Below are 6,000 nucleotides of genomic sequence, written 5' to 3'. Positions count from 1 at the left end.
GTTCCTTCCTTATAAACAGAAGAACTAGATAGGGATGCCTAGCAGAGAGGTCTAACTCCGTCCAAATCTCATGCTTCTCTTCCCCAACCCGCCCCTTCTCTTTCTCATATGGTAACCAGTTAGCTTTTTTTATAGGATTCGTTAACTGTCAGTTAAGAGGGAAATTAAATTTGGAAATCTCCCCTTTTTGGACAATCCCAGGGGTTGGTAGAACTGTCTGTGATGAGAGACCATGTTTATCCTACGGGAAGAGCCTTAATTCTTTTGAGCTTATTTCACATTTTGTTTTGTTTCCTTGATTAGTCGAAGAAAACTTTCACAGGTCAAGCAGGCTTTTTAAAGAATGAAAGATCTAATTCCAGGGCAAGGCCCACGGTATTTGTGAATGAATGGAAAGTTAATTGAGGAAAAGGGCAGGGTGTGTTTTATTCGTTTGTTAATGTAAGTGGAGCTGATAAGCAAAGAAGTAAAACATTATTGAATTCCCAGGTATAGATGCAATGTACAGCTCAGGGAGTTTAGTTAAAAATATAGTAACAACTTTGCATGGTGACAGGTAGTAGCTAGATTTATTGTGGCGATCACTTGGTAACGTATATAAATCCGGAATCACTATGTTGTACACCTGAAACTAATATAATATTGTATGTCAACTATAATTAAAAACATTTTTTTCAGGTATGTTTCTCACCTTATATCAATATCTGGATTGCTTTTTCATGGTAATTCCCAGGATCAGAGTTGTGTTTTGCTTGTTTTTTTAAAACATATTTTACTATATAAACTTCTTTCCTAGAAAAGTTTTCATTGATAGTGAATGGGTTTATTAGGAACAGATCTGATCAAACTTTGAACATTGACACTTAAGCTTAGTGAGATAGTCAACGGTCCTGTTACACATTCCTGGACGTTGTACAATTCTTTCTCAGATGAATGATTTCACTTCTGCTGGATGTGACATTATGTAAAATCTGAAAGTTCCAAGGGAGTGCAAATTGCAAAACTGGAGAATTGACTTGCTGTAATGTTCGATGACCCTCTTCTTTTGTTTCCATTTTTAGTTTGGTTTTGGTTTTCTGAGAATTTGCACCCTTGATTTTGGAACTCATTATTTCAGACTCCAATCATTCTAGATATGAAAGCTGAAACTATGGAATTCTTTTATGGTTTTAACTTGATTATTCCCTTTCACCTAGAAAAAGACAAGAATTTGCCCCGAAGCCAAATTTATGGAAAACCTTGGTAAAAATGGTGAATGTTTTGTGTATGCAGTGATGTCCAGAGCGGCATTACCTTTCCTGCCTTCCAGTTTTATAATATGAAATGTTCATGCCACTGTTCTGAAAATGCTAATCCTTTTTTTCTAAGACTCTTCATTTATTTCTTCAGGCAAGAGAAGTAATTTGCAAGGAGGTTGGGGTCGTGGTAATATGCAGGGGTTCATGCTTTAGTGAGAGTTCAGAAATGGATTACAAATAAAAGCAGTTCAGTTTTCTCGTCTGCAGAAATAAGAAGTTTGTGGTTTTATGAAGGAAAGAAGCAATAACGTGCTTACCTTGTAAGACGGTGAAGCGCAGCAAGGGATTAAAAATATATGCATATGAAAATGTGAAGATGATTGTAAGAAGACAGCTTCAACAACAAATTTCATAAAGATTAAATGTGAGAGCCCACTGAACATTCTCCCTTTGGTTATTTGGTCTTTAAAGAAAATTACAGAACATGGTTCTCACAGATTTTGTGTGTTAGGCTCATCTCTGCTGCTGACACTGAGTGATCCAAAATAAGCGCTTGGATTCCTGTTGCTTAGTCCTAATCCCTTGGCTGCTCTCAGAATTTAGGAAAGATAAAGTTTGTGGTCACACACACACACACACACACACACACACACACACCCCTCTAATCCTTATATTTTCCAAAGTAACTTTGAGATTCAAATGTTCTTCCTCTGGTTTTTTGTTTTGTTTTTTGTTCTTTTTATCCCAAACTGCAGATTACACCTATTCCCAAAAGGTCTGTTAAACTCTCTCTCTATAAGTTTTCCAACCATCTTTCAATCTGGTCCTCATATGTTAATTTTGGCCTTCCTCTGGTCAGGCTTCCTGTCATGGCATCCAGATAGAAAGAATAATACAGAAAAGAGGAAAGTAAAGAGATGAAAATGTCAACAGATAGGGAGGAACGGAAAGGAAAGATTAAGGCAATTCCGTACTACAAAGGCAGAAAAAAAGAGGAAGAATCTGGGAGGGTTAATTATACTGGGCCTGTGAAACACTTGAGCTTTTCAGAGAAGGCTGGTACATGAGGAACTGGTCAGCAAATGGAGAGGGAAGTTACAGTTTCCCCTCGGAGGCAGAAGCTCTCCTGTGATGTGGGGGTTCTCCGCAGGGACCAGCCACGGATGGCACATGCTCGGGAGCCCCGGCGCACACATAACCTCAGGCCATCTCTTGGTTGTCTAAAACCTTGGAGTTTGGGGCACCTGGGTGGCTCAATGTGCTAAGCATCCAACTCTTGATTTCAGCTCAGATCAGGATTTCAGGGTCCTGGGATCCAGCCCCGAGTCTGGCTATGTGCTCAGTGGGGAGTCTGCTTGAGATTCTCTCTCCCTCTCCTTCTGCCCCTCCTCTCTTCTCTCTCTCTCTCTGTCTCTAAAATAAATAAATCTTTAAAAAAAAAAAAATCTTGGAGCTTAACCGAATGATGAAATGGGAATCCTCAGGGAAGATATTCCTCTTCTTCCTAGGATCAACAGCCTGGATTCCAGGGCCACTCTGGATCCCCCAAAGCATCCTAAGGTCTCTTTTCCAGCTATGAGTCAGGACCTGAGGGTGCCAAGGAGAATGAATGGCCCTTGGTAATGGAGGTGGTTCTTCTGAGATCTTTTTGATGCTTCCAGGGTGATTCCAGAAAGCCTGGTCTAAGTTTAATAGGCTCATCATATATTGTTGTTTGCTCATGGCAGACACAATGTCCACCTGTTATCTCAGCTTCATCTAGCTCATATAAGAATTATTGTATGATAAGACTGTAGAGAAGGGAAATTAAGAATATTCCTGAAATACAGATAGCTTGCTAATTTCGTTACATTCTTTTCTATTTGTAATTGTCCAAAGGGTCTTTTTGAAAAAAAAAAAAAAAAGATTAATCAGAAAAATGACAGCTAGACTGGAAACTACTACCAAGCACGAGGTAGTATGAAATGGTTCATGTTATCTTATGAGGAGATAATATGAATATGAAAATGTCATTTAGTATTTTTAGCAGTGTCTAACAACAAAAGGACGGAATGAAGAAAGAACCTGTTTCCTACGTGTTTATCTAGGTGGAAAAAAAGAGGTAATGTCTCCATGGGCTTTGGATTTGAAATTTTGTTAAATGCAAAACTGAAACTCTTGGCTGCATTTAAAAATGTTCAGTTCTAATGCACGAGACATATGTGGAATCAATACAAAGTGAAGTGGAGGTAAATGTGGCTATAATTAACATCCCTTTTGACACCTTTGGACTACGATGATGCATTTCCATATTTTTTAGCTGAAAATTTAATGAATTCACAAAACTATTTATAGATTATTTAAGATATAGTCTGTACATAAGGAGTCTAATGTTTCTGTTGTTTTTGTTCCTTACGTGAAGCATGTCAAATTTGTATTTTTGCTTCCTGGCTTTGGTCAGATGCTCAGTCTTGAACTTGGAAGTCTTCCGTAATAAAATGAAACAACAGTTGACCACAATAAGATATCATATGCTTCTGGACCAAAATTCATTCTGATTTATGGAGCAGATCTGAGTGTTATTGTTTTACCACAATGTAGTAGCTTATTCCTAAAAATTAAGGGTCTTTCTTTTTTTTTTTTAAGATTTTACTTATTTATTTGATAGCAAGAGAGAGAGAGAGAGAGAATGAGACAGAGAGAGAGCACAAGCATGGGGAGCAGGAGAGGGAAAGGGAGAAGCGGGCTCTCTGCTAAGCAGGGAGCCCTATGCAGGACTCGATCCCAGAACCCCGGGATCATGACCAGAGCCAAAGGCAGACGCTCAACCAACTGAACCACCCAGGTGCCCCACTAAGGGGCTTTTAAAAATAAAGCCAATTCCAAATATAATATGTGTTTGAAAGTCATGAGAATGCCCATTGTTCAAATATTTTATCTCTTTGGAGATAATTTTCACTTTCTGGTCTCCTTCTCCTCTTCCTCTTCTCTGTCCTTCCCTTACCTCCTCATCCTACACAAATCTATCCAATTTGGGGACCGCTTGTTCTTTATAAAACAATTTGCCACTGTGCCACTTACTGCCTTTTGGATTTCCTTTCATGCTCCTGTACGAATAACCAGCTAAACAATGCCTCCAATGTAACCCCAATGAAGTCAACATACGAATTGGCCTCACTTCAATTGAAAGGTAGAAGCAGGTTCCCACCTATCTGTTTTCAGGTAACTGGCTCAGATTCCCTGCTAGGGTTCACGGAAGACTAATACAGTCTGATGTGTTCAAACTTTAGAGTGGAAAGAAAAACAAAGGAACTCGATTCCTTTTGAGATGGATCTATTTCTTTAAAAATTAATCGTTCATTAGTAGGCAAATCCAGCTTCAATAAAATTTTAAAAAATTAATTGCTATAAATTAGAAATGTTAGGAAGAACATGAAAACTATGTTGATGTAAAGTTAGGCTCTTATTATGTGACGCGGCTTCTGGAGACCAGAAGTGGTTTAGCAGCACCCTTTAAAGACACTGGGTCAGCCTACAAGCGCTGTCCGGGGCCTCCGCAGGACGTGGTGAGAGCACACTATGAGAAGACACCAAAACTTGGAGTAAGTAATGATCGGATGACAACTCCCTGAATCTAACCCCAAATCTATACCCTGTGCTCTGTATGCAGTGGGAATTGCAGACAAACTACATCATCGGTTCTAGGATACACTTCCCCACCTCCTCACTTTACCTACTTACAGTTTAACATCTTTGAAATCTTACAATAATGGTATCAAATAATCATGGTTGGCCTGGTGGAAGTCCTAACATAATTGTTTTTGCCTTTGCTCCCCTAACCTTGAACTTGGTTGACATTCTGGAAGCATAACTGGATAATTGCAACTCTTCCATATTTTAGTCAACAAACTGTTACAAGATAATCTGAGAGAGAAATATGAATTCTGGCTGTTGTCTAAAAACCTTCCTTTGATCTCTTGAGATCAAGCAATTACCAGTATTTGCAGAAATGGGTGTCTGTGACTTGAAAGAAAATCCAGAGATAATGGTGGAGCACACTTGTGCTGCAAAAACAACATTTTTGATAGCACAGAGAACAATATCGTGTGTGGAGAAAAATTCTGAATTGCAGAATTAGTAAGGAGAATTAACACCGAATGAAGCAGCTTTAGGATTACCTTCACCGACCGAGTTTGTGTGTATTTTCCTTTCTTACGTATGCAAGCCAACAATAGATGATAAAGAAACATCTAGGTCTAAAGAAGCTTAAGTGAATTCTAATAAGAACAAAATGGAAATTCTGTTTTAAAACAGTTCTGTGTCATTTAATTGACCGTACTTTTTTTTTTTCTTAATTATACCTGACATGTTGGTTAGTCTTATAAACAGTGTTAACTTGGATTTAAAGGAACACAATACGGTTCTGTTCCTTGTGGAAAGAAAGGAAAAGAGAGGCGTGGACAAAGAGAAAAAGGCAGGGAAAGAGAGAGTTCTCTGTGACTTTCTTACGGGGTCTTTCTATTGCTTCCTGCCATGTGGAAGACCAAAGCTGCAACTGGCCAATGGTTGAATCTAAAGATAGCAGAGTCACATATTGCTCTGTAATAATAATGAAAACGAGCGTGCCAAATACCTTCAAAGTCAGAAGATATAAGTAGGAGGCCAACAGTGTTATTTATCTTCTGACCCCTCTGTTGACCATCCACACTTGGTGTTCCTGGAATGTGTTTCTTGGCAATTTGCAACTATGGGCAAATGGACCTTTGATCCTGTGGGGCTGGGC

Source organism: Canis lupus, chromosome 11, assembly GCF_048164855.1.
Source record: "Canis lupus baileyi chromosome 11, mCanLup2.hap1, whole genome shotgun sequence".
In the NCBI taxonomy this organism is placed as follows: Eukaryota; Metazoa; Chordata; class Mammalia; order Carnivora; family Canidae; genus Canis; species Canis lupus.
This window is presented reverse-complemented; position numbering follows the sequence as displayed.